This window comes from Lissotriton helveticus (assembly GCF_964261635.1).
Source record: "Lissotriton helveticus chromosome 1_1 unlocalized genomic scaffold, aLisHel1.1 SUPER_1_unloc_59, whole genome shotgun sequence".
In the NCBI taxonomy this organism is placed as follows: domain Eukaryota; kingdom Metazoa; phylum Chordata; class Amphibia; order Caudata; family Salamandridae; genus Lissotriton; species Lissotriton helveticus.
In genome coordinates, this window is record NW_027611702.1 from 93,459 (window position 1) to 114,704 (window position 21,246).

General features: G+C 54.2%; 1 protein-coding gene across 1 annotated transcript in view; it reads left to right on the top strand.

Annotated features, from left to right (window-relative positions):
• The first annotated feature begins 2,997 nt into the window (after positions 1–2,997).
• Positions 2,998–21,246, top strand: part of LOC144806266 (uncharacterized) — a 40,365-nt gene continuing 22,116 nt past the window's right edge. Inside the window, exon 1 of the mRNA XM_078672657.1 lies at positions 2,998–3,103. The gene's annotated coding sequence lies outside the window, so the exon portion shown is untranslated. The remainder of the gene's footprint in view (positions 3,104–21,246) is intronic.

The following is a 21,246-nucleotide window of genomic DNA, read 5'->3' on the forward strand; positions in this document are numbered from 1 at the left end:
ATGCCCCCTGGACGCTTCGTAGCGCTTCTGTGCGCTTCAGCAGGGAGAAATCGACCGCCCCTACCAAATCTCACGCATCTCGCGTGAGTCGCGTATCCCCCGAGGCACACTCACCGGTCTCGAGGCGGCGGTCTTCTTCACGAGAGCTCCCGCTCCTCGGGGCTCTCTGCAGACTTCTCCCCTGGGCTCTCCCTCGCTTTGGGAGCCTGGGGGGGACAAGGAAAGACGCCGGCCTCTCTCCTGTTCACCGGATCCCGGGGTCGGCTCCCGGCAGCTTCTGGCTTCCTCCTCCCTTTGCCTGAAGTCCCGCCTATAACCAGGCGAGTCGCGGGCACTTCCGGGTCGCGCTGCTGAGGGCAGCCAGTAGTAGCGCGGCCCTGGAGACGTGGAGGCGGCACTTCCGGGTCGCACAAGGCAGCGGCCCGGCAACGATTCAAATGCCCCTGGGCTGCGGCGGTGATCTTCGAGGGGCAATGCCGGGTGGGCACCGGCTCTTTAAACACAGCGCTAGGTGGCACTCGTTATGGGGGCCAGGTCCCTGGCGAGGTGGGCACTCGCCAGGGGACTCCAAAAATCAGCCAATCAAGCGGGCACACGCCGGGTGGGCACCGGCTGAAAACAACAGCGCTCCCAAGCGCTAGGGGGTCGCAATAAAGCGCGCTCAGCGCTATAAGCAAAACGAAGCGCTCCCAGGCGCTAGGAAACTCAGGAAGCGCTCACCAGCGCTAGGGACAACAGAGTCCAGCAAAAGTCCTTCCAGGGGGGGGGGCAGGGGGGCAAGGCTGGGCCCAGAGCCAGCTCACTGGGTCTCCAGGCAGGGAGACACCCCAAGTGGCGGTCCTCTGGCCCAGCAGCAGCAGCAGCAGCAGCAGCCCCCTCAGGATCCTAGAAGAGAACAACTTCAGTGGGGACACAGCCCCATTTTTATACACCATTTCCCTTTGTCTGAGGGTGCAGAGGGGGGGCGGAACCAGTCGCAGCTGGTTCTTGAGTACTCTGATGGCCCAACCACCCATTCTATTGACTGGCAGGGCTTGGGTCATTAGACACACCACAGGGGGGCGGAGCCAGCATTGTGTGGGGAAAACCCAGCCCATCCAGGACACAGGTACACTCCTCCCACACATTACTCATGCAGATCTCCCACTCACCACCGGGCAGACCCATCCAGACTTCCTGGAGCCTGGCATGCCAGCCAGCTCCAGCCAATCACACGCCAGCACCCTCACAGCACACGTACAGCCATGTCTAGAAATGGCGCTTCTCTACTAGACACATACATGCTGCATACACCGTTGCGCAGCATTCACTCACACGAGTTCACACATACCAGACTCAAGCCTGTACACCCCACGCATCAGGAACTACCAGGGACACATACCTTCCCCATGCATTCCTATGGGCGGGCAGGCCTAGCTCAGCACATGCACTCAGAGCGCGCACGCACTTTCCACTGGGACACAGTGAAAGTGCGCAGAATCCAAAAATCACCATCTCCAGGTCACCATTTCAAGCAAAAAGTCTAGGGGTGAACCTGCCCTAAGGGCCCAAGTCCAACATGCTTTAAAACTGGTTTGTGGATACCAATGAAACCTTTATTTATAGGTTCCACAACCAGGATTAAAAAGAATGAGGATGGGTCGTGTTAGAAGAGAAGACTAGGTTCTCAAAACATTATTAGTTTTTCCCCTTGCCTTATTCTCCGCCCTGAGTGTGGCTACTCCAGGGCGTTTTGTAAGCAGACCCGATGATAAAGCATGTCACACACTTCTGTGTGTGGGTGAGGGCAGTTTTCAAAACAGATTTATTTTTTCTGTCTCGTGTTGTTACCCGTGTACTCTAATCTCTCCACCCCTTCTAGTGTGTATACTTTGCCTTAGGGGGTTCGGGGTGGTGGAGTTGTATAATTTCTTTGACCCTCTCCCCCGTGAATAGTGAGTTTTAAAACATATGCCTTTTGTAGCAGGCTCCCTTCCAGTAACATTCATCTTAGAAAGGGGCTGTAGGTTAGTAAGTTTGCAATTCAGGGGCTATGTAGCAGCTTGAACGTCTTTCCAAAGCTTATTACTGTTTTAAAGGGCGTAGTAATTTCTGATATTTCGCTTTTTCCATGGACTTATGTGTTTGGTTTTATTTCAGGCGGAAAACGTCTCTGTCTCTGAGAGCTGCAGTCATGCAGTCTGTCACTGAGAGCTGCAGTCTGTCTCTGAGAGCTGCAGTCATGCTGCTGTCTCTGAGAGATGCAGTCATGCAGTCTGTCCCTGAGAGCTGCAGTCATGCTGCTGTCTCCGGTTAGTGCCCTTCCTTCCATTCCTGCTGCTTTGCTGCAGTTTTAAGACCTTGTTAGAGTTTCTTGTTGCTGAAATGAGGGTAATTTCTGATATTTATCTGTTTCCCTAATCTTCATTACTTGATTTTGCCCGCCGCAAGTCAGTGTCACTCATAGTCATTGAAATGCCACTCATAATTTCACTGAAATTATGAAAATGTCACACATAGCAATCTGAAACCTTGGCAGCTATGGTTTGAGGATTCACGGCCCTGTCAAATATACAGAATCACCTCCAGTAATAGGAACATTAGAAACGCTGCTCAGCCTCATTGCAGCAGCTGTGTCTACATTGCACACATTGAATGAAATACAAGTCCTCATTTAAATTCACTCCTGAAAGCCATTTCTGTTCCTTTGCAGGCGCCAATGCTTGTTTCCCATACAAGACCCTGTCATGGACTGTGTGTGTCCACACCTCTGTGACATTTAAATACCCAGGTCTTTACAGTCACTAAAGCTTGTTTCCCTGCTGGAGCCTGGAGGCGGCGGTTCTGTCAGCAGCCACCAGAGGGCGCTCCTCGCCTGCTGATGAAACACACTGAGCTGCACATTGAATGAAGGGAGAAGGGTTTTCTCTTCCGGGTCAGCGGCGGCAGAGACAGCACCAGCAGCGGTGATGACATCACTTCCAGTCTCTCCTGGTGTGTGCAGCCTGCTGCAGAGGAGGAAGGAGCCCTGTCTGGTGGGCAGTTACCTCTCTCTTCAGACCCTCACATACCCCAGAACTGCCCCCCCAGGAGGAGGAGAGAGCCTGGACAGGTTTCTGCTCAGGTAGGAGAGCTGCTAACTCACTGCAATTTATTAATACATAGATCAGACCCCCCACCCCTGGCATTCAAGAGAGCTCAGCTCTTCCTGCTGCTGAGGCTGAGTGGGGAGCGGAGGAGGAGAGGCCTGTCCAGAGGTGCAGAGGAGGAGAGGCCTGTCCATGGGTGCAGAGGAGGAGAGGCCTGTCCATGGGTGCAGAGGAGGTGAGGCCTGTCCAGGGTGGTGCAGAGGGCTTGAGGCCTGTCCAGGGGTGCAGAGGAGCTGAGGCCTGTCCATGGGTGCAGTGGAGGTGAGGCCTGTCCAGGGGTGCAGAGGAGGTGACGCCTGTCCAGGGGTGCAGAGGAGGTGAGGCCTGTCCAGGGGTGCAGAGGAGGAGAGGCCTGTCCAGAGGTGCGGAGGAGGAGAGGCCTGTCCAGGGGAGCGGAGGAGGAGAGGCCTGTCCAGAGGTGCGGAGGAGGAGAGGCCTGTCCAGGGGTCAGAGGAGATGAGGCCTGCCCAGGGGTGCAGAGGAGGAGAGGCTTGTCCAGGGGGGCAGAGGAGGTGAGACCTGTCCAGGGGGTGCGGAGGAGGAGAGGCCTGTCCAGAGGTGCGGAGGAGGAGAGGCCTGTCCAGGGGTCAGAGGAGATGAGGCCTGCCCAGGGGTGCAGAGGAGGAGAGGCCTGTCCAGGGATGCAAAGGAGGTGAGGCCTGTCCAGGGGTGCAGAGGAGGTGAGGCCTGTCCAGGGGTGTAGAGGAGGTGAGGCCTGTCCAGGGGTGCAGAGGAGGTGAGGCCTGTCCAGGGGTGCAGAGGAGGTGAGGCCTGTCCAGGGGTGCAGAGGAGGTGAGGCCTGTCCAGGTGTGCAGAGGAAGTGAGGCCTGTTCAGAGGTGCGGGGGAGGTGAGGCCTATCCAGGGGTGCAGAGGAGGAGAGGCCTGTCCAGGGGTGCAGAGGAGGAGAGGCTTGTCCAGGGGTGCAGAGGAGGTGAGGCCTGTCCAGGGGTGCAGAGGAGGAGAGGCCTGTCCAGAGGTGCGGAGGAGGAGAGGCCTGTCCAGGGGAGCGGAGGAGGAGAGGCCTGTCCAGAGGTGCGGAGGAGGAGAGGCCTGTCCAGGGGTCAGAGGAGATGAGGCCTGTCCAGGGGTGCAGAGGAGGAGAGGCTTGTCCAGGGGTGCAGAGGAGGTGAGGCCTGTCCAGGGGTGCAGAGGAGGAGAGGCCTGTCCAGAGGTGCGGAGGAGGAGAGGCCTGTCCAGGGGAGCGGAGGAGGAGAGGCCTGTCCAGAGGTGCGGAGGAGGAGAGGCCTGTCCATGGGTGCAGTGGAGGTGAGGCCTGTCCAGGGGTGCAGAGGAGGTGACGCCTGTCCAGGGGTGCAGAGGAGGTGAGGCCTGTCCAGGGGTGCAGAGGAGGAGAGGCCTGTCCAGAGGTGCGGAGGAGGAGAGGCCTGTCCAGGGGAGCGGAGGAGGAGAGGCCTGTCCAGAGGTGCGGAGGAGGAGAGGCCTGTCCAGGGGTCAGAGGAGATGAGGCCTGCCCAGGGGTGCAGAGGAGGAGAGGCTTGTCCAGGGGGGCAGAGGAGGTGAGACCTGTCCAGGGGGTGCGGAGGAGGAGAGGCCTGTCCAGAGGTGCGGAGGAGGAGAGGCCTGTCCAGGGGTCAGAGGAGATGAGGCCTGCCCAGGGGTGCAGAGGAGGAGAGGCCTGTCCAGGGATGCAGAGGAGGTGAGGTCTGTCCAGGGGTGCAGAGGAGGTGAGGCCTGTCCAGGGGTGTAGAGGAGGTGAGGCCTGTCCAGGGGTGCAGAGGAGGTGAGGCCTGTCCAGGGGTGCAGAGGAGGTGAGGCCTGTCCAGGGGTGCAGAGGAGGTGAGGCCTGTCCAGGTGTGCAGAGGAAGTGAGGCCTGTTCAGAGGTGCGGGGGAGGTGAGGCCTATCCAGGGGTGCAGAGGAGAGAGGCCTGTCCAGGGGTGCAGAGGAGGAGAGGCTTGTCCAGGGGTGCAGAGGAGGTGAGGCCTGTCCAGGGGTGCAGAGGAGGAGAGGCCTGTCCAGAGGTGCGGAGGAGGAGAGGCCTGTCCAGGGGAGCGGAGGAGGAGAGGCCTGTCCAGAGGTGCGGAGGAGGAGAGGCCTGTCCAGGGGTCAGAGGAGATGAGGCCTGCCCAGGGGTGCAGAGGAGGAGAGGCTTGTCCAGGGATGCAGAGGAGGTGAGGCCTGTCCAGGGGTGCAGAGGAGGTGAGGCCTGTCCAGGGGTACAGAGGAGGAGAGGCCTGTCCATGGGTGCAGAGGAGGTGAGGCCTGTCCAGGGGTGCAGAGGAGGAGAGGCCTGTCCAGGGGTGCAGAGGAGGTGAGGCCTGTCCAGGGGTGCAGAGGAGGTAAGGCCTGTCCAGGGGTGCAGAGGAGGTGAGGCCTGTCCAGGGATGCAGAGGAGGTGAGGCCTGTCCAGAGGAGGGGCAGAGGAGGAGAGGCCTGTCCAGGGATGCAGAGGAGGTGAGGCCTGTCCAGAGGAGGGGCAGAGGAGGAGAGGCCTGTCCAGGGATGCAGAGGAGGTGAGGCCTGTCCAGAGGAGGGGCAGAGGAGGAGAGGCCTGTCCAGGAGGTGCAGAGGAGGCAAGGCCTGTCCATGGGTCAGAGGAGGTGAGGCCTGTCCAGGGGTGCAGAGGAGGTGAGGCCTGTCCAGGGGTCAGAGGAGGTGAGGCCTGTCCAGGGGTGCAGAGGAGGAGAGGCCTGTCCAGGGGTCAGAGGAGGTGAGGCCTGTCCAGGAGTGCAGAGGAGGAGAGACCAGTCCAGGGGTGCAGAGGAGGTGAGGCCTGTCCAGGGGTGCAGAGGAGCAGAGGCCTGTCCAGGGGTCAGAGGAGGTGAGGCCTGTCCAGGGGTGCAGAGGAGGAGAGGCCTGTCCAGGGATGCAGAGGAGGTGAGGCCTGTCCAGAGGAGGGGCAGAGGAGGAGAGGCCTGTCCAGGGATGCAGAGGAGGTGAGGCCTGTCCAGAGGAGGGGCAGAGGAGGAGAGGCCTGTCCAGGGGGTGCAGAGGAGGCGAGGCCTGTCCAGGGGTCAGAGGAGGTGAGGCCTGTCCACGGGTGCAGAGGAGGTGAGGCCTGTCCAGGGGCAGAGAAGGTGAGGCCTGTCCAGGGGTGCAGAGGAGGAGAGGCCTGTCCAGGGGTCAGAGGAGGTGAGGCCTGTCCAGGGGTGCAGAGGAGGAGAGACCAGTCCAGGGGTGCAGAGGAGGTGAGGCCTGTCCAGGGGTGCAGAGGAGGAGAGGCCTGTCCAGGGGTCAGAGGAGGTAAGGCCTGTCCAGGGGTGCAGAGGAGGTGAGGCCTGTCCAGGGGTCAGAGGAGGTGAGGCCTGTCCAGGGGTCAGAGGAGGTGAGGCCTGTCCAGGGGTGCAGAGGAGGAGAGGCCTGTCCAGGGGTGCAGAGGAGGTGAGGCTTGTCCAGGGGGAGGAGAGGAGGTGAGGCCTGTCGAGGGGTGCCGAGGAGGTGAGGCTTGTCCAGGGTTGCAGAGGAGGTGAGGCCTGTCCATGGGGTGCAGAGGAAGTGAGGCCTGTCGAGGAGTGCAGAGGAGGGGAGGGCCTGTCCAGGGGGGCAGAGGAGGAGAGGCCAGTCCTGGGGTGCAGAGGAGGAGAGGCCTGTCCAGGGGTGCAGAGAGGGAAAGGCCTGTCCAGGGGTGCAGAGGAGGAAAGGCTTGTCCAGGGGTGCATAATCTCTCTTCGGGGCCTGTGCATAGCGCCCCGAGGCTCAGGGCGGAGTCAGAGGTGCTGTATGGGGTGGAATGAACTCTGGGCTCCTCTGTCCTTAATGACAATCCTTCACCGAGAGGCCTGTCCAGAGGAGGGGCAGAGGCGTAGAGGCCGGAGAGGCCTGTCCAGGGGAAGAAGAGGAAGAGTGGCTTGTCCAGGGGTGCAGCGGAGGTGAGACCTGTCGTAGGGTGCAGAGGAGGAGAGGCCTGTCCAGGGGTGCAGAGGAGGTGAGGCCTGTCCAGGGGTGCAGAGGAGGAGAGGCCTGTCCAGGGGTTACAGAGGAGGTGAGGCCTGTCCAGGGGTGCAGAGGAGGAGAGGCCTGTCCAGGGGTGCAGAGGAGGAGAGGCCAGTCCTGGGGTGCAGAGAAGGTAAGGCCTGTCCAGGGGTGCAGAGGAGGAGAGGCCTGTCCAGGGGTGCAGAGGAGGAGAGGCCTGTCCAGGGTTGCAGAGGAGGAGAGGCCAGTCCTGGGGTGCAGAGGAGGTGAGGCCTGTCCAGGGGTGCAGAGGAGGCGAGGCTTGTCCAGGGGTGCAGAGGAGGAGAGACCTGTCCCGAGGAGGAGAGGAGGAGAGGCCTGTCCAGAGGAGGAGCAGAGGATGAGAGGCCTGTCCAGGGGTACAGAGGAGGCGAGGCCTGTCCAGGAGTGCAGAGGAGGAGAGGCCTGTCCAGGGGTGCAGAGGAGGTGAGGCCTGTCCAAGAGTGCAGAGGAGGAGAGGCCTGTCCAGGGGTGCAGAGGAGGTGAGGCCTGTCCAGGAGTGCAGAGGAGGAGAGGCCTGTCCAGGGGTGCAGAGGAGGTGAGGCCTGTCCAAGAGTGCAGAGGAGGAGAGGCCTGTCCAGGGGTGCAGAGGAGGTGAGGCCTGTCCAGGAGTACAGAGGAGGAGAGGCCTGTCCAGGGGTGCAGAGGAGGTGAGGCCTGTCCAAGAGTGCAGAGGAGGTGAGGCCTGTCCAAGAGTGCAGAGGAGGTGAGGCCTGTCCAGAGGAGGGGCAGAGGAGGAGAGGCCTATCCAGGGGACAGAGGAGGAGAGGCCTGTCCAGAGGAGGGGCAGAGGAGGAGAGGTCTGTCCAGGGGTGCAGAGTAGGTGACGCCTGTCCAGGGGTGCAGAGGAGGTGAGGCCTGTCCAGAGGAGGGGCAGAGGAGGAGAGGCCTGTCCAGGGGTGCAGAGTAGGTGACGCCTGTCCAGGGGTGCAGAGGAGGTGAGGCCTGTCCAGAGGAGGGGCAGAGGAGGAGAGGCCTGTCCAGGGGTGCAGAGGAGGAGAGGCCTGTCCAGGGGTGCAGAGGAGGTGAGGCCTGTCCAGAGGAGGGGCAGAGGAGGAGAGGCCTGTCCAGGGGTGCAGAGGAGGTGTGACCTGTCCAGAGGAGGAGAGGAGGAGAGGCCTGTCCAGGGGACAGAGGAGGAGAGGCCTGTCCAGAGGAGGAGAGGAGGAGAGGCCTGTCCAGGGGGTGCAGAGGAGGAGAGGCCTCTCCAGGGGGTGCAGAGGAGGCAAGGCCTGTCCAAGGGGTGCAGAGGAGGAGAGGCCTGTCCAGAGGAGGAGAGGAGGAGAGGCCTGTTCAGGGGTGCAGAGGAGGTGAGGCCTGTCCAGGGGTGCAGAGGAGGAGAGGCTTGTCCAGAGGTGTGCAGAGGAGGCGAGGCCAGTCCTGGGGGCAGAGGATGAGAGGCCTGTCCAGGCGTACAGAGGAGGCAAGGCTTGTCCAGGGGAGGAGAGGAGGTGAGGCCTGTCCAGGAGTACAGAGGAGGCGAGGCTTGTCCATCCAGGGGGAGGAGAGGAGGTGAGGCCTGTCCAGGGGTGCAGAGGAGGTGAGGCCTGTCCAGGGGTGCAGAGGAGATGAGAACTGTCCAGGGGTGCAGAGGAGATGAGGTCTGTCCAGGGGTACAGAGGAGGTGATGCCTGTCCAGGGGTGCAGAGGAGGAGAGGCCTATCCAGGGGTGCAGAGGAGGTGAGGCTTGTCCAGGGGGAGGAGAGGAGCTGAGGCCTGTCGAGGGGTGCCGAGGAGGTGAGGCTTGTCCAGGGTTGCAGAGGAGGTGAGGTCTGTCCAGGGGTGCAGAGGAGGTGAGGCCTGTCCAGGGGTGTAGAGGAGGTGAGGCCTGTCCAGGGGTGCAGAGGAGGTGAGGCCTGTCCAGGGGTGGAGAGGAGCTGAGGCCGGTCCAGGGGTGCAGAGGAGGTAAGGCTTGTCCAGGGGGAGGAGAGGAGGTGACGCCTGTCCAGTGGTGCAGAGGAGGGGAGGCCTGTCCAGGGGTGCTGTGAGGTGAGGCCTGTCCAGAGGGGTGCAGAGGAGGTGAGGCCTGTCCAGGGGTGCAGAGGAGGTGAGGCCTGTCCAGGGGTGCAGAGGTGGCAAAGCCTGTCCAGGGGTATAGAGGAAGTGAGGCCTGTCCAGGGGTGCAGAGGAGGTGAAGTCTGTCCAGGGGTGCAGAGGAGGTGACGCCTGTCCAGTGGTGCAGAGGAGGGGGGGCCTGTCCAGGGGTGCAGAGGAGGTGAGGTCTGTCCGGGGGTGCAGAGGAGGTTAGGCCTGTCCAGGGGTGCAGAGATGGGGAGGCCTGTCCAGGGGTGCAGAGGAGCTGAGGCCGGTCCAGGGGTGCAGAGGAGGCGAGGCTTGTCCAGGGGGAGGAGAGGAAGTGACGCCTGTCCAGTGGTGCAGAGGAGGAGAGGCCTGTGCATGGGTGCAGAGGAGGTGAGGTCTGTCCAGGGGTGTAGGCATAGAGGCCTGTCCTGGCTTGTCACATGGGTTCTGTGCGTTTAGACAACATAGACTATAGGATTGGTGTCAGACTGATTCTGGACACCTCTATCTGGTATGTTGGCGTGTATACCAGCTAGCTCACAGTGCCAATGGAAACTCCTTTTACCAAGGAGGGAAGAGTTTCTGGCAACTATCAAACATGACAACTCTGATCTTCTCAGATAGATACAGAGAATAAACGGTTGGGATGTTTTTAATATGTATCTGATGAACAGTCGTTGTTCTAGTGTAAAATAGATGTGCTGAGACAATCAATAGACAGTAGAAGATATACATAACTAGAAGCGCTAGAAACGTAAAAGGATGATAGATTTCTACCATTCTGCTAAAATAATGAATGCATACCAGCATATAAAATACATTACAGTAAAATGCGTACTCCTACGATGTAATCCTAGCTAGATGTACCTAAGTGTACCAAGCACGTATGTAGGTGTTAAGCCAAGAATCCTCCTAGGATAAGTCAAACCCCATTACCTGAATTGAGAGAGTGTGGGACCCCCGTTCTGGTCTCGATCTGGACAACCCGCAAGGGATGTTCAGACCACTGCGAGCTGGAGTGTCTGCATGCAGGAACTTCAGCGTATCACGTTAGTGTGTCGGCATGGAAGTCCTGATCTCCTCTCTCTTAACTCAGTAAGATGTGCTGTATTTATACAGAAATGATCTAGTGTTACTTTGTCCCTTGTCCCTTGTCCCTTGTATCAGCCATTTTTGGATTTGAGCATGACGTAGGGGATGAACCTTGTACATAGATATTATGCAGGTGGTGTAGCTTCTACCTGGTTTCCAAGAACCCTCATGAATATTCATTCATACTGTATGAGTCCATTGATGAAGTTATAGGAGGCTATTGTTCAGGGAAAAACCCTCCTGCTGCACCCAGGACTTGAACTAGGTAAAGGTTCAATCCTAAAAGGTGAAAGTATAGGATATTACCCAGACCTATATATGGGTACCTATATGGAACATAACAGGTCCTCACCAGGCCACGGTTCACATCCTGGTCCTCACAAGGCCCTGGTCCACCAGGCCCCAGGTCATGTCCTGGTCCACCAGGCCCGGCGCACGACCTGGTCCACCAGGCCCGGCTCAAGTCCTGGTCCTCACAAGGCCCCCAGCTCACGTCCTGGTCCTCACCAGGCCCTGGCTCACTTCCTGGTCCTCACAAGGCCCCAGCTCACGTCCTGGTCCACCAGGCCCGGCTCAAGTCCTGGTCCTCACCAGGCCCTGGCTCGCGTCCTGGTCCTCACAAGGCCCGAGCTCACGTCCTGGTCTTCACAAGGCCCGACTCACATCCTGGTCCTCACAAGGCCCCGGCTCACGTCCTGGTCCACCAGGCCCGGCTCAAGTCCTGGTCCTCACAAGGCCCTGGTTCACGTCCTGGTCCACCAGGCCCTGCTCACGACCTGGTCCACCAGGCCCCAGGTCATGTCCTGGTCCTCACAAGGCCCTGGCTCACGTACTGGTCCACCAGGCTCCGGCTCACGTCCTGGTCCTCACAAGGTCCCAGCTCACGTCCTGGTCCTCGCAAGGCCCGAGCTCACGTCCTCGTCTTCACAAGGCCCGAGCTCATGTTCTGGTCCCCACCAGGACCCGGCTCACGTCCTGGGCCTCACAAGGCCCAGATTCACGTCCTGGTCCTCACTAGACCCATGCTCACGTCCTGGTCCTCACCAGGCCCTGGCTCACGTCCTGGTCCTCACAAGGCCCTGGCTCACGTCCTGGTCCTCACAAGGCCCAGCTCATGTTCTGGTCCTCACAAGGCCCAGGCTCACGTCCTGGTCCTCACAAGGCCCTGGCTCACGTCCTGGTCCTCACAAGGCTCTGGCTCATGTCCTGGTCCTCACAAGGCCCTGGCTCACGTCCTGGTCCTCACAAGGCCCAGCTCATGTTCTGGTCCTCACAAGGCCCTGGCTCACGTCCTGATCCTCACAAGGCCCAGCTCATGTTCTGGTCCTCACAAGGCCCAGGCTCACGTCCTGGTCCTCACAAGGCCCTGGCTCACGTCCTGGTCCTCACAAGGCCCAGCTCATGTTCTGGTCCTCACAAGGCCCTGGCTCACGTCCTGGTCCTCACAAGGCCCAGCTCATGTTCTGGTCCTCACAGGTCCCCGGCTCACGTCCTGGTCCTCACAAGGCCCTGGCTCATGTCCTGGTCCTCACAAGGCCCAGCTCACGTTCTGGTCCTCACAAGGCCCTGACTCACGTCCTGGTCCTCACAAGGCCCTGACTCACGTTCTGGTCCTCATAAGGCCCTGACTCACGTCCTGGTCCTCACAAGGCCCTGGCTCACGTTCTGCTCCACACAAGGCCCTGGCTCACATCCTGGTCCTCACAATGCCCTGGCTCACATCCTGAGCCTCACAAGCCCCTGGCTCATGTCCTGGTCCATACCAGGCACTTATCACATCCTCATCCTCACTAGACTCCGGCTTACGTCCAGGTCCTCCCCAGGCCAAGCAGAAGAGGGAGATCAATTGGTTGTACGCCCACAATGCCACCTCAAACAGGAAGCACCATATGCAAATCAGCTTTAGACTCCTTCCAATAGAAGCAGTCCAGCCTGAAGAGCCAATGCAGATCCTTTCTGAACCGGAACTCAACCAACCCAAGACCGGTTTCAGCCTATCTGGGTCCTGACTGTATGGTGCGGCTTGATTCCAGTGGTGCAGCGAACACTGAAACCACATCTGGGTCCTGACTGTAGGGTGCGGCTTCATTCCAGTGGTGCAGCGAGCACAAGACCCACATCAGGGTCCTGACTGTAGGGTGCGGCTTGATTCCAGCATTGCAGCGAGCACGGGACCCACATATGGGCACACCTGGCATATTTATGAATATGGAAAATGATGGGTGGAACGTTTGAGTTCATCTCTGCCACCGGTAATTACTCTGGGACACATCCAAGCCCAACCTTCTTGTTCTTGCCCTCCGTTGCACCTCAGCATGCAGCCGATTTAAGATCCACAAAGGCAGCATAAAGGCTACCCTTGTTCAAGACCACAGTCTTCCAGTAGAGCATAATAAAACGAAATACCTGATCAATGGTACTAGTACACGCCCTAAAGCTTGCCTGTAGAGGAGATATGCTATCTGTCTCTCCCACCCATTTCTGCAGTTTGTTCAAAACTAGATGCAGAATTATCTTTTGGAGTGAGTCTATCAGGCTGATAAGCCCGTAGTTACCTGGCAGGGATTTATCCCCCTTTTTAAAAACGGGGATAATCTCCGCCCCTTTCCACGAATCAGTAACTGGGGCACCCTGCGCAATTGCGTTAGCCACCATCGCGTTGTAGTGGCACCATTTAGATTTTTCATACAGAAATATGTCCGGCAGAATGCCATCTGGGCCCGGTGCTTTCCCTCCTGTTACTGCCCCCAGGGCCAGACTAACTTCAGCATCTTCAAATACTGTGCCTGTTTAGTACCGGCACGGGGGCTTCTCTTCCGTCCCTTCCCCTGAGCTACGTGCATATTGAGGCTTAAAGTGAGTGACCCAATGCTCCTGTGAAACGTGGTTTTGCGGCTGGGTTGGCAGACCACCCCTGTCCCACTTAGCTATGTTCCAAAACTGTTTGGGATTTTTGTTTACGCATGCTAATTTGAGTTCCTGTCATCTATCCTCATCCCAGGATTTTTTTGCCTTAACTTGTGCTCTTCAGTAATTATACCTTAGTTGCCGTACAGCACTGGGATTTCACTCTTTAATTGCAGCTCCTAGTTGTCTACGCACCTCTTTACATTCCATATTGAACCACTGTGGGCCTTTCCTATGATAGACTCCCTTGGCCTTATGGCATCTAATGAAATAAGTGCGTAGCTTGGCAAAAAAGCTAACATGGGTACCGATCACCGGGTCAAGAGCAGCTGAGTTTAGCATGCATACTTCCAACTCTGAAATCGCCCCTTTAACGTCTAGGGATATTGAAGCTAAAGCTTCGGGGTGCTTGAGTATATTTGCCCATTTTAGGCGTCTCATGTCGTTTGATGGAACCACATCCTTGTGAGCAAATTACTCTCTGATCGCGTGTGTTCCCGTTGTGGTAACAAATCAAGAGTTGCACACAGGGGGTTGTGGTCACTCTCTGGCCGCTCTCTTACTACCATATCCCTTAAGGGATGCCACAGTCGCAGATTGATTAATAAGTAGTCTATGCGACTGGCACAATTGCCATTGTTGAAAGTATTTGCTCCATGCCTATCGGATGTGGATCTGACATTCGCCGCCCGTGGTCCCTTCTCTAGATAAGTGGCATTGATTTGGATTGCCACGTCAGACCATTTTTTAATTGGCGGCAGTTCTAACTTTAAGATCCCCCATTGCTCCTCAGCATCTGCAATAAAATCACAATATTGTATTGTATTGTATTGTAATTGCATTTGTATAGCACTTACTACCCCTGAGGAGGCGTCAAAGCGCTTTTTCGGCAAGTAGCAAGCTACTCCGGGACCTATTGAGGATTAGTTTTGAATTAGTATAGTAAAACATGCAAGTAACTTTTAAGTGGTGGATATGTTAGTCAGGTATTTGGATTCGGAAGGATAGCAGAAGGATAGAAGAGGAAAGAAGGTTTGTATTTATATAGCGCTTCTAACTCCCTGATGGGGTGTTGAAGCGCTTTTTTTGGCGGGTAGCATGCTACTCTGGAAACCCATAAAGGATTAGTGGTGAATTAGTATGGTGAAATATGAAAGTAATTTGAGTGGTGGATATTAGTCAGTTATTTGGAGTGCGAAGGATAGCGGAGGGATAGAAGGGAAAGAAAGCGTTGCATTCATATAGTGCCTGTTACCCCTAATGGGGTGTTAAATCGCTTTTCTGGCGAGTAGCAGGCTACTCAGGAACCCATAAAGGATTAGTGTTGAAAATTAGTATAGTGAAATATGAAGTAATTTGAGTGGTGAATATGTTAGTCAGTTATTTGGATTGAGAAGGGTTGGGGAGAGGTAAAAAAGGTTTGCATTTATATAGCGCTTGTAAGCCTGATGAGATGTTGAAACGCTTTGATGGCCAGTAGCACGCTACTCTGGAACCCATAAAGGATTAGTGGTGAATTAATATGGTGAAATATGGAATTAGAGAAGTGAACATGTTAGTCTGTTATTTTGATTGAAAAGGATAGTGGAGGGACAGAAGAGTGAATGATTTCTTTTTTTAGGTCATAGCAGTAGGAGGAGGCTTTTGGATGAGTAAAAAGTGTTTTTGGAGGGGAAGAGTCAGAGGGGAGAGTTTAGAAAGGTTTCTTTTGGGCGATCGGTATAGTAAAAGAGGTGTCTGTTGATACACGGTGGGATAGAGTAGGAGAGAGGATTATTTTGTGAAACATAGTAGTGGTATGGGGTTTGGGATAAAAGGGAGTGGGTGTAGAGGATATATTGACATATGTATAGGGCGAGACAGAGGGTAGTGAATTGGAAAGGGTAGTAGAAAGAAGTTTGAAATGAGTCAGAAAGTTGGGCTAGAAGATATATTGAGAGAAGTATAGGCTGAGAAATAGGGTAGTGCATTGGATATGCTAAATTAGAAGAAAGTGATAAATATATAGGTACATAAGTACATTGAAAGTATATAGATGCATAAAGGAGGTAAGTATATGCAGATTAAAGATATTGATAGAGGTACAGGTTGAGAAATAGGGTAGTGCATTGGATATGCTTTTTAAGGAGAAAAGTAACTGACACACAGATCCAAGTACGTGGAGGTACATAGATGCACAATGGAAGCAAGTACACGTAGACCAAAGATGATTTTTGACTTTTTTGTTGTTTTATAACATAAGTATTGTACATGTTTATACAAAGCAATACACAAAGATAGGCACATATCTATAGTGAAAATAAATGTATATATACAGAGTGACAAATACGTAGGGTGGGTATTAATGAATGGCCAGCATTCCTGGCACTGGTCCTGGCCAGTCTCTAACAGGTTTAAACAGGCACTCCCCCATGTCCTCTTCTTCCTTAGCTCCGACTCCCAAGTGGAGATGCCCTAAGGCTTGGCCGTTTATAGCCCTAGTAGTCAGGTGACCCCTTCAGCCATTGGGAACCCTAGCCCAAACACTATCCAATAACATCACTAACCCTAAACTCTAGAACCAATTGGAGACCAGGACCTTACAGCCAATCATGACCCTAGTCCAAGCACCCAATCAGTTTAGAAAACCCTGATCTCTACGTCCAATAGAGGCCCTTGCCCTACCAGTAGTCTCAACCCTAGTCCAAGCAACAAATGGCACAGGAAGCCCTAGTTCCTATTTTCAATAGAAAGCCTAACCCTACTCTTAGTCCCACACCTAGTCCAGGAACCAATCACACCAGAAGCTCTAATCGCTACTTCCAATTAAAGGCCTAACCCTAGCCCCAGTCCCAACAACAAATAACACAGGAAGCCCTAGTCCCTACTTCCAATAGAAATCCTAACCCTAGCCCCAACCCTACATTGATTGAATCACAGACCTAGAAACCAATCAGAACCCTCAAATACCCAACCAATGAAGACACAAACCCTAATCCGATAGAAACATCAGATACAATCACCAATCAGTGTACACATGTACCAAACATTATCAGACTATATTAGGTCCCAGATAACTCAGACAAGGTTTGCTGGCCAGGGAGTTAGAAGCTGCTCCTCTATTCAGAAATCTCCTAGGAGACAGACAGGCTCAATCCACACTTTGTACTACTGTAGGTAAGGCCCTAACAAACTTGTCCTCTAACAACACTATTTGTATAAAACTTTACTCCCTCTCCTGGCCAAAAAACGAAGTGCACAGTCCCTATTAAACACAGTTTAAACATCTTACAGCAGATTACTGCTGTATCATGGGGGAAGGGGGGCTGGTTTCACTTATTTGTTATCACAAAATGGTCACTGGGGGTGCACTGCTTAACATGCTGGTCTTAGCACAGAGCAAAGGAGACATTTGGAGGGAAAAACTGATAGTCACGGGGAATGGGAGGGAAAAACTACAGAGTTTGGACTGCAAATCCCACAATTCAACAGGCTTAATGCTTCCAGTCACAGGCAGGAAAAACCACAAGCATTGAGGGACACCTGGTTCACAAGCACCCTCACAGACATACTGGATCTGCCTATGTGAAGCGGATCGGTCACAAGACACTAAAGAACACTACAAGATGACATGCCAAATATTATTTTGATGGTGAGGGGAAAATGAGGAAGGGAGTATAGTTGTAGTTCACAGATACAAGTGGGACACTGCCCTCAAACATGTTATGATTTCACTGCATTAATGGCACACTCAAAATGATACACAGGACTGACCCAGGAAAGACAAACATGTGGCAAAAACATGCATTGGCATGGGCTATGTTCGTCTATACAGTATGGTCATGTCCACCGATAATGAAGTACTGGGTGAACGCACCTGACTGTATTTGGACCTCTAGATGCGAGTACTCATTTATGTGGGAATCGTGAATGCAGTGCAGTAGTGTGTATGTGATGTGAGTTAAAATTGACCAATGGGAAGCAACATTATTTATTCGCGCCTCTCAGAGATCAAGACATAAAAACAGTGCAAAACTACAGTCTTAAACAAATAACTGTCTAGATGTGAAGGATCAACATGTTTCAGCAATTAATGGATAACTTGTCCAATGCCTTCATCAGGACCTTAAGTATTGCTACTGCAAGTGAGTGTTATAAATACACAATATATAACATGTGTAAAGAGTTGGAACTGATACAACCTCTTTACCTGTAAATAAGGATAACAGTTCCTCTGTAAATAACAATTTCCCGTCTTTTGAGAGGACAAGACCTCGCATCACCTGGTCACGGATCAGGACATAGGAGGCACCACTCTCTCCGTCGGTACCTCTGGCGGTTCCAAAAGCCCCAGGTGGCTTTTGAAACCGCCAGAGGTACCGACTGAGAACGGTAGCAATACTTAAGGTCCTGACGAAGGCGTAGGATAAGTTATCCATTATTTGGGCAATGGTGCCCGCTTGTTTGCATTTGCAGCGGGCCCTGCACGCTCCCACTTCAAGAACAGCCGCCGCCCCACACAGCACTTGCAGGACACGCATGCTGTGCGGGGCGGCAGCCGCTCCCAAAGAGAAATCCTGCATGGCGATGCAAATACAAACAAGCGGCGTCCCACGAGTGCTGTGTGGACTGCATTTCAAATAAGCGACACGCATTATTAAAGTGGAAGGGCGCATGGCACGCTGCTGCAAATACAAAGAAGAAGGGCGCCAATGCTGTGTACTTTGTCGTGCCTGCTTTAGCAAGACTTGAATTAATATGTGAGAAGTTGGCCTGGCATATTCTGTCCACTATTCTTGTACCTTGCACCAGTCCAAACGACCCTTATTGATGATAGGTTACAGACAACCTTTATTGAAAGCTATCCTTGTCGTAGCTATGGAGAGCAGCCTTCAGGCTAAGTCTTGGAGGAATGTGAAGCAGCTTGTTTTACCAGTCGATAATCTCGTGAATGACCAAATGAAAGGAGAACCACATAAGGGATATATATAAAATATATGTATTTATTCTAAACACATCCCTCTAGTCTCTTTATGAGGCTAGAGGCAAAAGTACATACAGAAAACTTAATAGCACACAGTAAATTAACACAATATATGTTGAGCCCTAGGGGCGTACCAAACCATATATCAATAAAGTGGTATAAGAACCACAACTTTTGATAGACACAAGTCCTAGAGCCTGTAGAAGTGCTGGGGCCACCAGGAACCACCCAAGGTAGTGACGCAGGGGACCCACAGGGGACACGTGCAGTGTCTGAACACAGCCACGGATCGCCGTTAACTTCAATGGGGAATGTCACGGTTGGAAATTTAAAGAAAAGGGACACTTAGAGGAGGACTTTGAGCAAACCCCTTTAGACTTAAGGGGTTCTAGAGCCAACACCCACAGGAGCAATGGAGTACTCAAGTTACCTCACCCAGGGAAGCCGGGTGCATAGGTATCTTTAGGTGTCGGGAATCGTCGCTGTTTCCAATGGCGATCTGCTGCAAAGTGCTACTGCAGTCAAAGTGGAAAGTGTCCGCAGTGATCCAAGCCTGGATCGAAGATGATAAGAACCTGAAAGCAGAGGGGACAGAGTGGGTCACTAGCCAGTGACCAGGGGCAAGATAGGCAGATACCCACCGATGTTGGGTGATTTCAGGTGAAGGAGGTGAAGCTTGACTCTTCAGCCACGAGGACCAGGCAGCGTCAACGACAACCAAGAGCTAGATTTGTGATGTCCCATGAAGGATGTCGAGTGCTGCGGTATCGTTGTCCGGATTGGACCCAACAAGCCGCGGCAACAGCAACCCACGCAGAAAGGAGAAAGATACTTCGGTGCGGGCCAGCAAGGTCCAAGGGACTCACCACTTGGTGGGGAGTCAGGGCACTTCTAAAGCAATCAGAGAAGCCTAAGGAAAATCAGAGTTGACTTCACAGGGACCCACCAGTCAATGGACTAGGGATCGCAAAGGAGCCTCGAGTGGAAATGCAAGAATCGGGCCCACGGAACACTCATGGAATGTGGGCCCACAATCTGCAGTGCAGATGGTGCTCGGGGCTAGGGCTACAAGTAACCTAAAGCACGACTTCAAGAGATGTCGAGAAGTCAATGCACTTGCAAATTTGCACGGTGTCTAGGCGTTCCGGATCCACGTCACTCATGAGGGTTGCAGGTCTCAGCTTTGCTGGGGACTCGGGTCAACCTCTGAGAAGTCTGGAAATCCTCTTCCTGGGCTGCAGATACTTCGGAGTCCGTCTGGAGCTTCGGAGATGCAGACCGGCAAATGCTTCGTTGGTGCCTGCCAAGCAGGGGAGTCACTCCTTGACCCCAAGAGGGATTTCTTCAGTCCTCTAGTCTTGAGTAGAGTGTTGAAGTTCCAGGATTCAGTTGCAGAGTTTCGTATAGGGATATCTAAAGTCCTGTTGCCAGGGGTTCCTTACTTATACATAAGAAAGGGGTTGGATTAACTCTAGTGACCCACCTAAGGGAGGGTTTGGTAAGAGGGGTCGCTACACCCATTTCCTTTGTCCAGTTTCTTGCCTGAGCAGGGGCTCGTAGCCCCGTGCAACTGGTTTGAACTGGACTATGCACAGGGACACCAAATGTGCCCCCAGTGCAGACTTCAAAGCAATCCTGGAGTGCACCCACCAAGCCCTAATTCCCTAAGGCCTGTCTGGGAGGTGGCTACACCTCCCTGTGACAGGAAACCTATTATCCAGGCCCTCCCCTGCCGGAATTTCGGTCAGCAGCAGGAGGCCAGACTTGTGTCTGTGGCTGCAGCATCCATTTTGTGATGCCAGGGCTCTTCAAACTGGTTATCGGGTAGACCGGTGTGTACATGTCTCTCCCTCTAAAAGGGTGGAATTCTACCCCCGCTGCCAGGACTGGCGGGGTAGGATACCAAAGTGTTTGACACCAAACACAACATGTTTCCGTGCAGCCATCCCAAAGTTAGCATTTACAGCGAGGATATAATTCACTTAAGAGTATATGGTCAGGCTGCATCACAGAACAGCCCCAGAGAATAGGTTCTGAGGCTACAGAGGGTCTCTGCTCATGCATAGGCACCCTCTCACATGAAATCAAGCACCCTGCCTTCAGGATTGATAAGGCCTGCCATAGGAGTGACTGATAGGTCTCTATGTGAAGTGATTTAAGGTAGATATAGGTAACCTATATCTACGCAGCCTGGGTAAGGTGGTGCATTCACCACCTTACCCAGGCTGCGCCACCAGTCCTGTGGTGTAATTTTGAGAGGCTTCCCAGGGGTGGCATAATGCATGCTGCAGCCCCTGGTAGGCCTCTGAGGTACCTATGCCCTTAGTACCTATTGTACCATATACTAGGGACTCACAAGGGTACCCCAGTAACCAAACTGGAGTGTACCTATTGTACATGGAATCCATTTTAGGGAGAAAGCAGATAGGCTGGGGTCCTGAATAGCAGGATCCCAGCCAAACTAAGTCGAAAACCAGCAAAACACCAGGAAGTGGGGGCAACCATGCAGTCAGATGACACCTTCCTACAACAATGTTCAAGAGTGAGGGGCTCAATAGTCACATTAAAATCCCCCGCGATCAGAATGTTTGAACCACAGGAGTGTAGATCTAGTAATAAGTCGTCCAAAACCGCTATAACGTCCGACTTCTTCCCCTTTGAGCCCCTGGCATAAACGTTAGAAACGTCCACAACCCCTTGTTGGCCCCACTTCAACCTGATCGCACCGATATCATTACTCTGTGTTTCAAGGACCTCCATATTAAAACCGCCAGCTTGGCGTACCCAGATTACCAATCCCCCTGAGGGTCGACCCTTACCCCCACATGTTGTAGGGGTATAGACATTTAAGTAACCTAAGCAGTATAGGGGGTCTATTGCCCAGGTTTCTTGAAAACAACAGACATCAAACTGATCAATAAAGGCGAACCAATCAGGGGAGACGGTCTTCGTCTTCAATCCTGCTACATTCCAGGATAACATGGATGTCCCATGGGTAGCAGGTGAATGTAGCCGCTGTCCGCTTGTAACATCAATAAGTACATCATTTGGGCCCGATACTCCTACAGGTAAGGAGGGTTCTTCCCAAGAGGCTGTAGCCTCCCTTCCTGGATGAAGACAAGGAAGTTGAGTACCAGCTAAGGGTAAGAGAGGGGATTCTTTAATCGTATGGGGAGCAAAAAGACCATCTAGTTTGTTCTGGGTATTACAAAGCAGTCAATC